The sequence below is a fragment of the Cryptomeria japonica genome, chromosome 3 (genome assembly GCF_030272615.1).
Source record: "Cryptomeria japonica chromosome 3, Sugi_1.0, whole genome shotgun sequence".
NCBI classification, from domain to species: domain Eukaryota; kingdom Viridiplantae; phylum Streptophyta; class Pinopsida; order Cupressales; family Cupressaceae; genus Cryptomeria; species Cryptomeria japonica.
The window spans coordinates 650,353,011-650,372,214 of NC_081407.1; positions in this window are offsets into that span (position 1 = coordinate 650,353,011).

Below are 19,204 nucleotides of genomic sequence, written 5' to 3' on the forward strand. Positions count from 1 at the left end.
GCTCCAAATGTGGAATTTCAACATGTTTAGGGGGAATAGCTCGAACAATGTCAAGAGAAAGTGGGCTCGCAACATCAAATGTGGGCACACTAAACTTAGATTGATTCATAGAGGCAATTTGTTGCTGTAAAGAAGAGACAGTTTGTGCAAGATTGTTAATGGTCGCTTCAGTCGAAGAGTTCATATTAGATGTGTTAGATTGTGATGGAGGTGTTATGTTATTGAAAGAAGGTAGAGAGTAAGGTGGTGGGACACTATGATAGTTAGTCATAGGAGATGATTGGACAGGAGGAACACTACAAGGAGGAATGGAAAACGTATTGCCCCCTTGTGTCATGTTCATTTGTGGAGATGTAATAGGAACACTTATTGAAGGAATGAATGAAGAAGTCGGATTGAATGAAGGAAGAAGGTTGATTGAAGAAGAGGGATTGCCCCCATGACTATTGATCATAGGAGGAATGTTTTGTATTGAAGTAGTCATTATGTTTGATGTAAAAGTAGGTATACTAGCAATAGGAGTCGTCAAAGGAATAGAATGATTGTCTTGAGTAGGAGGTTGTGTGTAACTTAAGGTTTCGGCACAACTTTTCATAGGCATCACATTTGAATCCACAATGTGTGCAATACCATGCAAAATATCAATTCCATTCTTATCACTTTGAAGCATACGTTTTAGACCCTCAATTAAAGGAAGAGCTTGACTATCAGGGTATTCTTGAGACATCCATTGTCGAAAATCGTCAAATTGGTTATCCAATTTTGAAAGTTGTTCTACAGAAACCTCATGGAGAGCTTCTTCATCATTAAGAGGATTAGAGGAATTACCCATGTCCTCGTTAAAAAGGCCATTCAAATTAGGTTCCATTTCCTCAGTAATTAAACCTTGGAAGGACTTAATTCTAAGGCTTCGTCTAACGGGAATAGTGTAAGTAGGGCTTATTGTTGTAAAACTCATGCACTAAAGAGAGAGAGAAGATTTTGAATTTTAGAGGTAGCAAATTTCAGTAAAATCAGCCAATCTTCTAGATTTAAGCTGTTAAATACAATCAGGACAATCTCCCGAAATTTCGGAAAAAATGTCCGGGACCGTGGCGCTCGAGGTGCACACGGTCCTCGCAACTTTTTTCGAAATTTACAGGGATGAAAGTTATGATGATTTTACAGCTAACCTAAAAAAATTGAGTGATTTTACGATCTGTAGATAGGCCAAATTAAAGTTGCAATCTCAAAATTGAACCCTACCCAGATTGTCGAAAAATGCAAAATTTGAATTTTGAAAAAGAGAGGGAAACTAAAATTTTGAATTTTATGATTTTAGAGGGAATGTTAAGAGCAATGCAAGTTTTGAAATTTAGAAGTTGACTCAATTTCACGCAAAATTCAATTTTGAAAGCGGAAATCAAAGTTGTTGTAATTAAGCACTTAATTTCAAAAGTCACGAATTGCAAAAATTTGAATAAATCACTGAAATTTCGAATGAATGATAACACACCTTTCAGATTTAGGACTGTAAGAAACACAATTTTGACACAAATTTCAATTTCAACAATTTTTGAATGATTAGAAGCCTCAATCCAAGCAATCGCTAGACCAACTTTGACTATAATTTTGAAAGTGTTAGAATTGATGAAATCAGCCAAAATTCTGGATTTTAGCAGAAAAATACAGTAAGATCTAGCTCCCGAATTTTCAAAAAAAATGTCGGGGACGATGGCGCTCGGAGTGCACATGGTCCTCGCAACTTTTTTCCAAATTTTCAGGGATGAAAGATATTATGATTTTATTGCGGAATCCAAAGTTACAGCTGATTTGGAGATGTTTTGATCAGTGAAATTGTCGGACAAAGGTTGAATCAAGAGGGTTTCAAAAATTAGGGTTTTGACACTTAACCACTTAATTATCAAAATTAAGGCACAAATATGAATTGACAATTTGCAATAGAAGGGTAGATCTGAAACAAGCATTAACAATTAAACATTTCACAAGTTTAATTACTTAAAAAGAAAATTTTAGGGTTTTTTATGCAATCAACCTCTAAAATTTGCAAAAGATCAAACATGGAAATATAATTAGGAAAGCAAAATTTTCAGATCTAACCATGAATATTCAGAATGAGGATGTTCACATCAGGTTCACCAAAAATGTAAAGCGGAAAAATCGAACCCTAGCCGTTCTCCCCTCCCCAACTCCGAAGAGAGAGAAGGGAGAGTCACTAGGGTTGATGGTTTTCACTTAGGAGAGACTTTACATTCAAAAGAGGGGTTGAAACCCACAAGATCCAATCCCACGCAATGCAAGATTGGATTCCATATGAGTTTCAAGGGTTGTGATAGCAAGGATACCCTCTTTTGTAAAGAATGTAGAAAGATTGATTGAACTAGAAATGCATGTAGAAGCAAGAAAGATTCACTTATAAACAGAGATAGGGATATGATATGAAGCTGCGGACCTGGAATTAGTAGTAAAATGTCGGGACGGTGCTGTTCTGCAAATTTGAGCAAAAGTTGACAGGACGATGGCGCCTGACGTGCACACGGTCCTCCGAAAAATCCGCGAAACGAAGGGGGCTTTGTTCGTCTCTGCACAAGGATTCCAGATCTTCAATTACAGCCGCGTACCTGCAACCTACACATAGAAAAGAGAGGATGATTGGGGGGTTAGGGATGAGGGGTTTGCCTTTAGGTCAAACCCCGGTTTTGGAATTAACCAAGAAATGAGAAGTTGCTATAAATGTAAATGATTGTAATGTAAAACAAGTACTAGTACCTTATTGTAAGAATGTTTGTATTCTTACATGCAAAGGTGTAGATGTTGTTGTATGTTGTATGTTGTATGTGATATGTGATCTCCCCTTCAATGGTTGAATCCTTGTCTTGAATGCAACACTTAGCCTTGAATGGAGACTTAAAATGATCAATTGCTTGAAGGAATGTTTGGATGCTTGAATGCTTGAATGTTTGAGTATCGTTTCCACGTCTTGTACACATATGTCCTTCCTCTTTTTATCTACCCCAAATGGGAGAGGAAAATGTAGTTTATATACTGATAGACTAATTTTTCCGACCTTGGGCCGACCAAGAAAGAGTATTTTCCAATTTGCAAACTTAAAGACCCGAAGCCCCATAAGAGACCGGGCCCAAAATAGGGCCAGGGACCAGGGCGCTGGGCGCCATGGTCCTAGGGGACCAGGGCGCTGAGCGCCATGGTCCTAGGGGACCAGGGCGCTAGGCGCCATGGTCCCACCTCCAGGGACAGCAGGGTGTAAGGAGGATTAGGCCAGGGTGCTGAAAAATGCAGTTTTTGGTGTCATAAATAGGTTTCGGGGTCTCCATTCAGGTTCCGTGTTGCATCGCCATCGTGAAGACCCAAATGCAGTCAAAATTGCAAGTGTCACAATTTTAGGATGCTACACAATTGTCAACATAAGACTGCTTGAGAGGAGAGGTAAGAAGTATTAAATGCTTGAGAAAACGTCATGGTTACCTTATAAGGTAAGGGTTAAGGTTAGGTTAGGCTTATCCAATGGATAAAGCTTTTACCCAAGGGGTAAACTCTTGTGCAAAGGTTAAAGGGATAACCATGGTCAAAGCAATGAATGCTTGATGAGACCCCTGGGTTAGAAGAGGGTTGAGTTAGGCAAAAAGTCTCTAACCATGCCACTAAGGGTTAGTTAACCATTAATGGTTTGAAGACTTTGGGGACAAATTTGCAAGAGTCCTTCCAAATTTAGGGGTTTTCAACAAGTTCGCTTGTTGAAGGCATAAAGGCTTTAATGCCTTTGGAAGACTTTATTCCAAATTTGAGAAGTGACCTCCTCAAATTTAGGGAAAGGGGATAATTGATGGGTTTTAGACTAACTGATTAGGATTAGAGGGATTCTAGAAGAATTTAGGAAGAGGGTTAGGAGGCAAGTGGGAGATGTAGGAAAATGCAAGTGGATGAGGGATAATAGGATTTAATTAAAATAAATTGCGTTATTTCAATTTGGTTGCAAGTTGGGGATTTAAATAAATTAGATTTTCTTTAATTGGGGTAAACTATTTAATTAAAAAGTAGAGAGAAGGGATTTAATTAAATAAAATGATTTATTCAATTAAATGATATAAAGGACTTAAGTGAATTTAAATAAATAAACTGAATAATTTATTTAATTAAATTAGATTTAACTAAATAGAGCAATGAGAATAAAATGAACATTAAATATTCATTTATGAATATGGTCATTTTTATACATCTACATTTTGCCCCTCTTTGAAGTGATGTGTGTGCACATGTTAATTCAATGAAAAATGATGTGTCATCATGATTTGGTTATGATCAGTGTGATGTCATGTTGAGATGTTCATGGCGTGCCCCAGATTTGATAAATGATGTTGATAATGCCCCGTCAGGAGATGAATCAAAAATTTGAAAATTTGATTTGATTTGGTAAAGTTCATGGCATTTTAAAATTTTGTTTATGTTGAATGCGATAAGTTGATTCATCTCCCAATAATGATGTTTCCTAGGGTTAGAAATGAGACCATGAGCAATTTACTTGCTTGTCTACGCAACCCTAATGTTCATTTACCCCATAAAAAGGTAAAAAGTGATTTATTTTGTCTCATTTGTGTTTGTTGATTTTGGAGAAAGTGACACTTGGAGAAAAAAGACAAAATGCCGATTCCCTTTGCTTCTCATCGATTCGAGCACATTCAAAGGTATCAGAGGCCCACCACATATGGACAACCGGTAAGTCATCATTTTTTACCCCTTTTTTGTTTTTGTTTTGTCGTTTCTAGTCAGGTTTTTTATTTTTCGCATGCGGATTCAACGGTTTAGCACATCAGGTAAAAACCACAGTGCATACAATAAGTAGCATAGCGCATAGTGTCCTAGGAACTAGGATAGCATCTGGATAGGTTAGGATAGTGCAGAGGTGGGTCAGGGTAGTGCATTGACATAGTTTAGTGCATCAGGTGCACAGGGTAGCACGCAAGGGGAAGCGGGTAGCGCATCACTTAGACCTAGCGCGTAGGGTTAGTTGGGGGTCACATGGGTAGGTTAAGGTAGCACGTAGGTGTGACCTAGCGCAACGGGGTACACTTGCAGTGCAGGGCTAGGGTAGGATAGCGCATGGTTGAGGGTTAGCACTTAGGGGATTTTAGGTGGCGCATTTAGAAATAAGGGTAGCGCATAGTTGTAGGCTAGCGCTTAGGGTTAATGGTGTAGCACATGTAGAAGGTTGGATAGCGCATAGCTAGCAGCTTAGCACATAGATAAACTGTTTAGCGTGTGGGCAGAAAATTTTTGGGAAAGTAGGATTTCAGTGACGATTATGAGATGAAGAAAGATATGCAGATGTTTGCCAGTTTTGTTGGGATGGGTGTGATAGGTAGGTTGCATGTCTGCTATCATTTTTTTTGATAATGTGTCCAATATGAGTTCCGATATGATTTGTTTGATATGGATTTTGGAGATAACTTGATTTGATTTGCAATGTTTCAAGTTGATGTTGATATATTGATATGATATGATATGATGTGGATTTTGATATGGATTTTTTATATGAACTTGATTTGATATGCATTGTTTCAAGTTGATATAAATGTGAGACTTGAGTTTTTTTACAAGTTGATACGATTGTGGAACTTGAGTTGTTTTACAAGCTTATATGAATGTGGAACTTGAGTTGTGTTACAAGTTGATATGATTTGATATGGGTATGGATTTGATATGATGAGGAACTTGATTAGATTTTCAATGTTTCAAGTTGATATGAATTGATATGATGGGGAAACTGATATTGGACATGTTTTGTTTATGATAGGAGCGACTTGGGGTGGTTCAGTCATGAGAGAAATTTCCAAGACCGTGGTCGTTGATACCATGTTTGACACAGGCAGACAGGGATATCATTGAGAGGTGTGGACTATCCTCTTTGTTAGAGATGCCTTGATATATCATTAACTGGGGTTTATTGATAGCTTTGGATGAGAGGTGGCATAGTGACACCAACACCTTCCATTTGGCGACAGGTGAGATCACAGTGACACTTGAGGATTGCTACCGAATTCTGCGGATTCCTGTGGTAGGTGCACTTTTACCCTATGAGCAGACGGAGCAGGGCGAGATAGAGGCACTTTGCCGGATTTTGCATGATGAGAATATTTGTAGGTATGAGATCCCATGGTAGGAGTTTATTCATTTGGATTATGCTCCTCTACCATCAGTGCTGGCAGGATTCATAGGTGGCTTTCTATGTCCCGACCGTAGGTCAAAGGGACTGGCAGTAGGATGGGGGTTGGTCTTGGAGGACATGGTGACACAGGGTCGCCGATTCACATGGGGGTCTGCTATATTGGCCCACTTATACAAAGAGCTACATTAGGTGGTTTACTTGGGATACATCGATCTATCAGCTAGGGTTACACTGCTATAGGTATGGGCATGGGAGCATATTCCCGCAGCTAGGCCACTTGCGAACAGAGATAGGCCTGTTGGGTGCACTTATGCATATGGATATCGAGGGATAGTTGTCCAGCATAAGCTGGGCAAACTAGAGTATTGGAGGCAAGTGCTAGATGATATTGATATGGTCGTCTGGAGACTGTATATGGATTGTGAGGTATGGGCAGAGGATGGGATGGAGATGCCTATGTCTACATGTCCCGATTTTTGATAAGGCAGACGCCCTTTGTGATTGAGAGATTCCTACACAGCCGAGTGTTGTGGTAGTATGGACCACAGCAGGGGATTCCAAGCATGTTTGTATGCTCAACAGAGGTAGGATGTACCAGAGTGGGGACCTACTATTTGTTGGCAAATGCACACTCCAATGAGAAATTGTAGGTGACTGAAGGTATTTTCATTAATGGAAACCTTACAATCATGTGGTACTAGCAGGCACCGACACTGGCAGACTCTACACCGGCATACAGAACACCGGCACCAAAAAGGAAGAATATCAGCACCTTGGCCGAAAACAATTTTGTATAAACATATTTTGTAAGCCAACATGGCGGATTGTAATATGACTCATATATGTATGAGATCATTGTAGATCATTTAGTGAAGGATATAATGTGAAATATGAATAGAAGGTAGCAGACCTAATATGCGAATTATTGGATAAGGGTTTATGTATGTAGCAGAGCTTAAACCGATACTAAATCTGGCATAGCAGATGCTAATCTAAAGCAGTACAAGACATTGGATTAGTATAATCCATTTTTGTAAGTCAGTGTGACTTCCTTTGTAATTGAGCAGTGAGCTTTAGGCACTTGGCCTTCCTGCATGTGCAGGCCCCTATTGTAAGCAGTAATAATCACTTACTGGCCAATAAGCGAATATTGTGGGTCACAAATCCCACTAAGGTTTTTCCCACACTGGGTTTCCTCATTAAAATATTGTGTTATGGTGTGCTTTTATATTGTGGTTGTTATTCTTATTTGCTGCATTATTTATGGTTTACCAGTACACAGTTTTAGTATGCTTTTCATGTTATAAGTTAAGAAAATTATATCACCGATCAGATACTGATTCACCCCCCCCCCTCTTAGTATCTTTTGGAATCCTAACACTATTGATAGCGCGGCGGTAGTTGAGGAGTTATTTCACCTAGCCCGCCAAATATGGGATTATGCCTATGGGATAGTGGATGCGGGGATGACAGAGGAGTCCGCAACACTGTTTGCGGCACATGTTGTGGCTAGGATATCAGATCCAGTTGAGATGATTCTCGTTTTCGATGATGATGAGGATGAGCAACCCGAGAGGCTAGGGAGACGAGGAGGGGATGGAGAGGAGCTAGATGAGGGAGGTGGGGATGGTGGAGGTGATGATGGTGGAGATGGTGGAGATGGTGGAGGAGGTGGCTGAGGTCAGTGAGGGGATAGAGGGAGAGGAGATCGGGGGAGGAGAGGAGACAAAGGTGAAGTTGGTGGTGATAGAGGGATATGGGTGGAGAGAGTTGTGCGATGGGTTATTGAGGATAGAGGGAGAAGAGGCTTGGTTATTGGAGCTGGGGATGAGGAGCAGGTAAGAGAGGTGATAGCAGTGGTAGGAGGGATAGATGAGTTTAGACGGTTGGCCTAGAGGAGGAAGTCAGATGTGTTACCCCCACCAACACCGAGGACAAGGGGAGGGATAGGGGGTACCACTTCATAGGTACCCATCCAAATGCAGAATCTGACTCACCGGGAGGATGATTAGATTAGATCCTTGTAGTTATCAGTGTAGCATCTATAGACACAGCTACTGGCATGCTAGTGGTAGATTACACAGCTGATCACTGAGTAGGATACAATTTTAGATCGGTTGGGTCGAGCTGAGGCTTGAGCAGAGACTTTGGAGAGAGTGGCGGCAGGTGGCTCGAAGAGAGACACCCTTAGAGAATTGGCTTTGAGAGCCAAGGAGGTGGAGTACTATCGAAGGAATTATAAGGATGTGGTGCCCAGGGAGCGTCGAGTTCTGATTTTCATAGCTTTGAGATCCAGTCGATCCAGGCAGACTCAGTTGAGGACAAAGAGCAAAGGCGTGATAGGGCCTACTCATCAGGATCCACCTAGGGATCCCGATGCTGGGACATCTGTTGCGAAACTGTCACCCTCAAGAGATAGTCATACCTAAGAGACATTGTCTCCTTTGTATTTTGATCATTTTTAAACGTCTACAAAGAGTATTAATAGATGGAGGAGCTAGGCTCAATATTTGTACCTTAAAACTTATCCATGCATTAGGCTTCTCTGAGCAGTCTATTGATCCACATAAAAAGATCACCATCAAAGCATATGATGACAAAGAGAGATCATCCAAGGGAACATTATATTACCTATTTAGGTAGGACTGATACAAAGGGACACTATGTGGCAAGTCTTAGACATAGACCTCACATATAATATTTTACTGGGACGTCCTTGGATACATGAAATGCAAGCGGTACCCTCAACTTACCACCAGTGTGTCAAATTCACATATAATGGGCAAGAGATTTCTATATTAGCAGATAATAACCCCTTTCAACATTGCAATGCTATAGGGGAAGCCCAAGATAGCTTGGTTCCACATAACAGGGGAAAAAAACTTCCTCAGCATCAGATCATCATCAAGAAAATCTCAAATCTTTATCCATGGATTACAAACCAAAGATGAAAATCAAAGAGAAAGGCATGGGAGAATACTCTTTCAAACCCGTGTGTCTAACTAAATTACCAGCATCACCAAAAACTCATTGGCAGCCTTCTGCATCAACACATCAAGCAACACAGCCCATCACCAAGTTTGATGGCAAATTTATCCAATTGGGCACACTAGCACATGAATCAAAAGAAAAGGGCATCCTTAGTTGGCTATACAACGATGAGGAAGAGGTCAGAGATGCTACTATGGAGGTAGCCATACCAACACAATAGTATGGAAAGGGATTCCTGATCATGCAATAGATGGGGTCCAATGGCAAAGGACCTATAGGAAAGCGTCAAGAAGGCATCACAGAACCATTGGATCCTCCTTCACAGTTTTCTAGAGACAAAATAGGATTGGGCTATGGACACACTCTACCCCAAAAGTAGAAACTAAATAAATATCAAAAACCTCAGTGGAAAGCAAAAAAGAAATACAAGGAGGATTCATGGCAAGAGGCACTACATGAATCAATAGAAACAATAAGGAAAGAGCAAGAACCTAGGAAAAATAGAAACAACAAGAAGAGTTGGCCATTCATAGAGAAGAAGCATCTTATGCAGAAGTACACCACGTTCAAGAACCTATTCCAAACAAGGAAAAATCACCCCCTAAAGACATCACTACTCCCCGACGAGAAATAGTATATGAATAAATGCAAAGAGTACAAGCAGGATCTGATATGGAATCAGAGAAAACTATCAGACTGGTATCAATCATCAGGGATCTCTTTTCAACTTATAGCATACCTATCATCAGCACTAAAAAACTTTGGGACAATACTTTTGAGACTGATTCTAATGACTATGAATGGGGCAGTTGTTCAAATGTTACTGAAGATATTCCTAAGAGTACTATTCATACACCCCTTTCTCAAGAAGGACAAGGCACAGAGTCTAGACTACTTGAATTTGGTCCACAACATATCTATGAAGCCAAAGAAAATGAGCAACAGCATTACAAGCAAGTCTACATAGAAGATGATACTATCGAAGACCTTGACATTATCATTAACTTATCCAATATCCCAACCAACCTTAACAATGCTTGTATCATGACACTTACCGCAGCTGAACTCGACCCACCCAATGACTCTTTACCGCTCATATTTCCTGATCTCATAGACTAGGATGAACCTAAAAACCATGACATACCTATTTTCCCAGATGATGATTCCATTATCCATTACCTATGTACGGTCAACCCAGAAACAGACTCTACCAGCAAACAAAGTAACGACATATGCAATCAGGAGAGTTTCAAGTCTCTCAGTCATAAAAATGAAAGAAATAAAGGATCTACTGCCAAAAACCAGTCAATGGCAGCACTGGATCACAAAAAAGTAAAAATAAAGGACGCATCTGAGGGTGAAAACCTTTTTAAGGTACCTAAGAATGGGAGACTTGCTACTCTTCCTGAACATTATCAGGAGCAATCACCCATATTGATTGAGCCCACTCAATCAATCAACATAGGTACAAAAGAAGCAGCCAAAAATATACACCTAACAGAATCTCTGACAGATGAGGAAAAACCAGAGTTTATCAAATTCTTCAAAGAAAAGCAAATAAATTTTATTTGGTCCTATGCAGATATGCCTAGGATTGATCCACACTTAATCATGCATCACTTATCTATTGCTCCAGGAGCTAAGCCAGTCAAGAAAAAATTGAGAAAGATGAATCTGCATGTAGCACTAATGGTCAAAGTTGAACTAAAGAAACTATTAGACGTCAGATTTATTTGACCTATAGATTATGTTGAATGGATTTCAAACATTGTGCCAATTTCAAAACCAGATGGAAGCATCAGGATATGCATAGATTTTAGGGATGTTAACAAAGCCTATCCAAAGGATGACTTTCATTTTCCCAGCATCGACATAATTGTAGACCTCACACCAGGCCATGCAATGCTATCATTAATGGATGGTTTTTCTGGCTATAATCAAATCAAGATAGATCCAAAGGATCAAGATAAAACAGTGATCACTTTTCCTTGGGGAACGTATTGTTGGAATGTCATGCCTTTTGGCTTAAAGAATGTTGGGGCAACTTATCAATGACAAATGACGACAATATTTCATGATATGATGCATACCTTCATGGAAGACTATGTGGATGATTTACTGGCTAAGTCATTTACCTAGGCAGAACATCTAGGCATATTAGAGAAAATATTTGAAAGATTGGAGAAATTCCAAGTTAGGCTCAACCCTAAGAAGTGTGTCTTTGGGGTAGCATTAGGAAAATTATTAGGCTACATCATGTCAACAAAAGGCATTGAAGTAGATCCAGCGAAGGTACAGGCCATCATGGAGATGCCACCTCCTAAGAACATTAGCCAACTCAGATCTCTACAAGGATGGCTCTGGTCAATCAGGCGATTCATCACCCAACTAGAAGATAAAAGTCTACCATTCAATCATTTTCTACATAAGAATGTACCATTCAAATGGGTAGCCAAATGTGCAGAATCATTCTATCAAATCAAGCAATATCTAATGAACCCACCAGTTCTGGTACCACCAATAGAAGGGAAGCTTCTTATTCTCTACATATCAACAACAGACATATCATTAGGGCCACTATTAGCACAAGAAGATCAAGAAGGCAAGGAATGAGCTATCTATTACATCAGCAGAACTTTAAATGGATATGAGATCAATTACACATTCATTGAGAAGACCTATTTAGCTGTGGTATTCGCCTCTCAAAAGTTCTGACATTACATGATAGCTCACACAATCAAGCTAGTAGAAAAAATTGATCCTCTCAAGTATTTACTCAGCAAAGTAGCTCTCACAGGCAGACTAACTAAATGGATCATGATTCTCAACGAATTTGATATCCACTACACAGAGCATCGAGCTATCAAGGGACAAGTAATTATAGATCAATTAGATGAAGCACCACTACCAGATAAGCAACCAATGGAGGTCAAATTCCTAGATAGGGATGTCCTTACTATTACCACCAAGCAATGGACCATGTAATTTGATGGTTCCTACACTCAACATGGCTCAGGTGTCGACATCTTATTAGTCACTCCTGAAGGACACACCATACCAAGATCATATAGACTCATGTTTCCATGCACAAATAACATTGCTAAGTATGAGGTACTAGTCACGGGAATCAAAATAGTTGTGAAATGGAGAATCACAGAACTGAAAGTCTATGGAGATTCCCAACTAGTCATAAATCATATCAACAATGACTATCAGATAAAAGATGACAAGTTGTTCCCTTACAAAAGAATGGTGGATGACTTCAAATAGTATCTTGTACACATCACCTTCAAGCAAATACCAAGGTTGGACAACAAAGAAGCCAATGCAATGGCTACTATCACTTCACTGCTACAAATTCCAGAGCAACAGAGTCGTTATGAGTTTCTAGTAGAGCAACTATTTTCCCCAGCCTATGACAATTCTACATCCCATGTTATCTATGCCTTAACCAATTCAGACTCTCCTTTATATGAAACAATATATGAGTATCATAAAACCAATACCCTACCCATTGACCTATTTTAAAATAAAAAATGCAACTTTATCCGGCAAGCCACTCGTTATACCCTAATTGTTGATACTCTTTACCATCAAGGTCTAGATGGTACTCTTCTTCATTGCCTTGATCGTAATGAATCTGACTCTTCTTTACATGAGCTTCATGAAGGTATCTATGGCACACATTCAAGTGGTCCTACTCTTGCAAAAAATTCTAAGAATGGGATATTACTAGCCAACGATGGAAAAAGACTTATCAATTTGCAAAAAAATGTCCTAAGTGCCAAATCCATGGCAATATTATGCATGCACCAGCACAGAAATTGCAGCCATTTACAACATCTTGGCCTTTCTGTCAGTGGGGACTTGACTTAGTAGGCAAAATACACCCTTCATCTTAAAATGGACACAAGTTCATTATCACTACAACAGAGTATTTTACAAAATGGATTGAAGCAGTCCCAATGACCACAGTAACTAGAAAATGAATTGCCTCTTTTATTCTTAATTATCTAATCTGCAGATATGACATTCCCAGTTCTGTCATCACAAATAACGAACGTCCCTTCAAAAACCAAGATGTGTGAGAACTATGTGAACAATTCAACATCCAACAATGTTTCTCTACGCCTTACTACCCATAGGGGAATGGTCAAGCAGAGGCATCAAATAAAACAATATTGAAAATCCTAAAGAAAATAATAAATGATGAAGGAAAGGATTGGCATGCACAACTCAATCTGATACTTTGGGCATATAGAACTAGCATCAGGACACCTACAGGAGCTATGCCATATTCATTGGTGTATGGATTAGAAGCAATTTTACCTCTTGAGGTAGAAATTCCATCACTCAAAGTAACTTTGAAAGGTCTCATTCCAGATGAAGAGTATCGAGTAAACAGATTGCAAGAACTAGAACTTCTAGATGAAAAATGACAACATGCCTTTAATCACCTCAAAGCATACCAGCAGTGCATGTGCAGAAGCTACAACCACAAAGTCATCCCTAGGAATTTTAAAGTCAGTGATCTCGTACTCAAAGAAATCCTAGAAATCAACAGGATCGAGAAAAGAAGGGGAAGTTTAAACCTAGCTGGTTGGGTCCCTATGTCATCATCTTAGCCTATGGATCAAGCACCTAGCAGCTAACAACTTTAGAAGGATATGTGCTCGGCGAACCAACCAAAAACATCCATCTGAAGAAATACTATACTTGAGTGGTCTAATGCACGGAAAAAGTGAAAAATACAAAAAAATCAGAAAAAATACAAAAAAAAAATCAAAAACAAAAAAGGGTGCAATAAAATCAAATGGTAAAAACCTGGCAATAGGCACTACTTGTAAGAGAACAGCTCCTCTATCTATCTTTTCTCATCTCTTTTCTGTATCTGAAGTCAAAAACCACTGGCCATCGCCCAACACTTTATGAAAACAGCATTATCCAGGACATACTTAGCGTAGTCATTGTCCTTTCTTATCTGAATATCAATTCGTCATATCCCACCATGGCTTGGTAATCACTATACATATCCACATCGATCAGTATCTATAACTAGGGGTATTATTCCCCTGACTTCAAGAATTTCAACAAATAAGCAAACAAAAATCACAGCACGTTGAGACAATCCTGTCAAGTAAAAACTCCAACAGCCAAGAAAACAAAACACTAATCCCATTAAAAACTTCAAAACACATGATGGATGATTTTCTGAAGTATAATTTGTTTACATTTTGCATTAAGTTTTGACTATTTTTGCACTTAAACTCTTTTGAATTATTGGATCCCATAAATTTTCTCAGCGATGCATCGAGCTAGAGAAAGTGGTTGGAGACTCCAATATTTTTTAGTTTTCTATTTGTGAGGCGATCACTTGTACTGTACAAATACTTGTCTCGAGACGTGATTCGCAACATATCACTAAAGACATGGTTCCACTTGGCACATACAAATGGTTTAATCTTGTATGTTTATACGCAAGCAACACTCAGGTCATCTTGGTTCAATTATACATCGATGCTTGTGCCATCTTGCAATATCAAAATTCATGTAAATTTTTCTCAGGTCATTATGGTTCAATTATACCATTATGCTTGTATAAATTTTCAACATATCAACAGCTCAATGATGATAAACACAAAGAAATCAAAAACATGTGACTATACAGGAATGACAAATGACAGAATGAGGATGATCAATTTGTTGCATATCATTTTAAAATTAGTTGCATATCATTATCATACATCTCATTTTCAAGATACATCTCACATCATATCATTATCATACAACTCATTTTCAAGATACATCTCACAGCATATCATTATCATACATCTCATTTTCAAGATACATCTCACAAATCATATCATTACATCATGAATCATACAATCATATCAATTAATATCAAATCAAAAGCATTTATCTAAGAATTGCATCATCATCGTAGAACCATCACATTAATGCATAAATCATCATTCATAAAAACACATCACATGTGGATCGGAAAATCGGTGTCATATATATATATTTCAAAAATGGTCAAAATATACAAAAGATGTCATGTCTATCAAAATACAACACAATGATCAAAATATAGTAGAGACAAGTCTCTCAGGCATAACTATCTCTTGAAGCTGATGGTCTCGCAGCAAATGTCCCAGTTCTTGGATCTCCAGGTGGATCACGTCGAGAAGGCCCTATAACACCTCTGCTCTTTGTCCCTGACTGGATCTGAGCAGACCAGCTAGCATTAAAACTAGGAGCCCTATGCTCTCTGGGGACTAGGTCCTCATACAGCCACCTATAGTAATCAACCGCCATGGTAGTGTACTATATCTCCCTCAGTGTGTCCTGCATAGGGTCACCCGTTGTCACTCTCTGCATTCTCTCTGCAAGCTCCTTTGCTCAACCCCGATGCTCTCTCTCTGTATCCCACTCTGCAGTAATCTACGTAATCTGACATTGTTGAGCCAGTAACTGTGCCTGCAGCTACTGCACTAATAACAGTAGGGACCTAATCTGTGCATCCTCTCAGTGGGTGGGTACCTGCATCTGAATGGGTACATGTGTCGTGGTACCCCCTATCCCTATCCCTATCCTAGGTGTCAGTGGAGGTAATACATCTGATCTCCTCCTCTGAGTCAGCCACCTAAACTCATCCATCCTACCCACAGTTGTTATAACCTCGCCCGCCCAGCCAACTCTGACCACCAAATCTCCCCTCCCTCCCTCACTAGCTACTCACCTGACTACTCCACCTCCTCTCCTCCCTCCATCTCCTATAATCCTCCCTCCATCTCCACCTCCTATCCTCCCTCTATCTCCTCCATCCCCTCCTCTATCTCCTCATCTCCCTCTACCACCTTCCCTCCCATCTCCCCCGTCATCTCCTCCACCATCCCAATATCCCTCCTCCAGATCCTCTCCCTCATCTCTCCATCTCCCTAGCCTCTTGGGCTGCTCATCCTCATCATCATCAAAAGTGGGAATCATGTCCACTGGATCTGATATTCATGCTACAACATGGGCCATGAAGAGCACTACAAACTCCTCTGTCATCCCCACATCTACCACTTTGAACCCATAGTCCCATATCTATTCAGCCAAAAGCATGTACTCCTCCATCATCGCTACACTATCAATAGTCACACCCCACTCTGGCACATACTGCCTTCGACGAGCATATAAGCATGCTCCCTATGGTACACCCTGTTGTCGGCCATACTATCGCTGAACTCGATTGTGCAAGAACCTCTCATTGATAAAAGGTGTCCGCTCTATCAAGTATCGTGACATATATACATAGGGCATCTCTAGCCCATCCTCCGCCCACACCTCGCACTTCATATACAATCTCTAGATAACATTATCAATGTCATCCAGCACCCTCCTCCAATTCTCTAGCTTGCCCAGCTTACGCTGGACCACTATCCCTGTGTATCCATATACATAAGCCTAACCAACTGGCCTATCCTTGTCTGCAAGTGGCCTCGCTACGAGAATGTGCTCCCAAGCCCACACCTATAATAATGTGACCCCGGCTGATAAACTGTTGTATCCTAAGTAAACCACCTGATGCAGATCTCTATACAAATGGGCCAACATACAGGACCCCCAAGCAAACTTGCAACCCTGTGTCACCATATCCTCAAGAACCAATCCCCATCCCACTGCCAGTCCCTTTGACCTACGGGCGGGACACAAAAAGCCACCTATAAAACCTACTAGTATCGAAGGTAGTGGGGCATAATCAAAATCTATGAACTCCTACCAAGGGATCTCATATCCACAAATATGCTCATCATGGAAAATACAACGCAGCACCTCTATCCCATCCTCCTCGATCTGCTCATAAGGCAATAGAGCCCCTACCATAAGAATCTATAGAATCTAATAACAGTCCTCTGGAGTGACTGTAATCTCACCCATAGCCAAGTGAAAGGTGTTTGTGTCACTGTGCCACCTCTCTACCAACACTGTCAACAAACCCCAGTTAATGATATACTGAGGCATGTCCAACAAAGAGGACAACCCACATCTCAATAATATTTCTATCTTCCTACGTCAATCATGGAATCAAAGACCATGGCCTCGGAAATCACTCTCACGACTGAAGAACACCAAGTCATTCCTATCACAAACAAAACATGTCCAAGTATCAATTCCCTAATCTATCTGATATATCCAATCAAAATTCCATATCAACTTCAAACAAATTCATATCAAATCAAGTTTCATATTGAAAATCAAACCCATATCAAAATCACAATTCCATATCATCTTGAAACAAATCCATATCAAATCAAGTTTCATATCGAAAATCAAACCCATATTAAAATCAAATTCCATATCAACTTGAAACAAATCCATATCAAATCAAGTTTCATATCGAAAATCAAATCCATATCGAAATCAGAACATCAATATCAACTTGAAACAAATCCATATCAAATCAAGTTTCATATTGAATATCAAACCCATATCGAGAAATCAAATCCATATCAAAAAACAACTCAAAAATCCATATCACACAACTCATATCAGGAACCATATAGGAAATCATAGATCGGAACTCATATCAAACATCACATTAACGACAAAAATCAAAGATCCAAATCAACAAAAAATCAGGATCATCATTCAATCAATTAGCTTGGAACTTCAACGGAAAAAGAAATTTCAAAAATCTATCAAACAATCATGCATCAGCACACTAGGCACAAAATAAACACCCATCCAGGAACACTTGGCAGACACCTACCCACCCCAACCCATCTTCCTTCATCTATTTTTTCCCTGCCGCATCATCTTTTCTCTCCTTTCTAGCTACATTTTTTGGCCACACACTAAGAAATCTTCCCCACGCACTAAGTTGCCACCTATGCACTAGCTAAACTAAGCTATGCGCTACCCTGTTAGCCCCATGTGCTAGGTTACCCTATGCGCTACCCTATTCTCGGCATGCACTACCCTGTTAACCCTATGCGCTAGGTTACCCTATGCGCTACCCTGTTAGCCCTATGCGCTATCCTACCCTATGTGCTACCCTAAACCTGTGACGTGCTATTCAACGACACTTAGATGCTACCCTAGTTCACTAACCCTATGTGCTAACTATTCTATCATATGCGCTACGCAAACGACCCGACGCGCTAAACCATGAAAATCTGACACAAAAAATCAAAAAAGTGATCAAAATCGACAAAACCAAAAAGTAAAAGGGGCAAAATTTAGATGACTTATGGGTGGACCATATGTGGCGGGACTCTAGTATTGACGAATGCACTTGAATCAGTGCGAAGAATAGGGAACCGGCATTTTGTCACTCTCCAAATGTCACTCTCACCAAAAGTCAAAAGGCACAAATGATACAAATGAAATCACTTTTTACCTTTTTATAAGGTAAAAGAAAATTAGGGTTAGTAGGTGGGGCATGTATTTTGCTCATGCTCTTGCTTGTAACCCTAACACACATCATTTTTTGGGAGATGAATCCATTGGCACGCATTAAACACGAACCAAATTTTAAAATGCGATCAAATCTACAACAATTATCAAATCAACAAAATTTTCCATTTTTTTTATTCATCTCCCGAGGGGGCATTATCAATACCATTTATCAAATTTGGGGCACGACATCGACATCTCGACACACAACATCACACCGATCAAATTTTGGCGACACAACAATTTTCTTTTAATCAACATGTGCACACACGTCACTTCAAAGAGGGGCAAAATGTAGACGTATAAAAATGACCACTTTCCTAAATGAATATTTAATGTTCATTTTATTCGCATTCCTCTATTTAATTAAATCTAATTTAATTAAAGCACTCACATTCATCTATTTGATCAAATAAGTTATTCAATTTTTTTAATTAAATTCACCTAGACCTTTCATATCATTTAATTGAATAAATCACTTTATTTAATTAAATCCCCTTTCTACTATGTTTAATTAAATTTATATTTAATTAAATTGTTCACTTCAAATAAATAAATCTAATTTATTTAAATCCCCCACTTGCA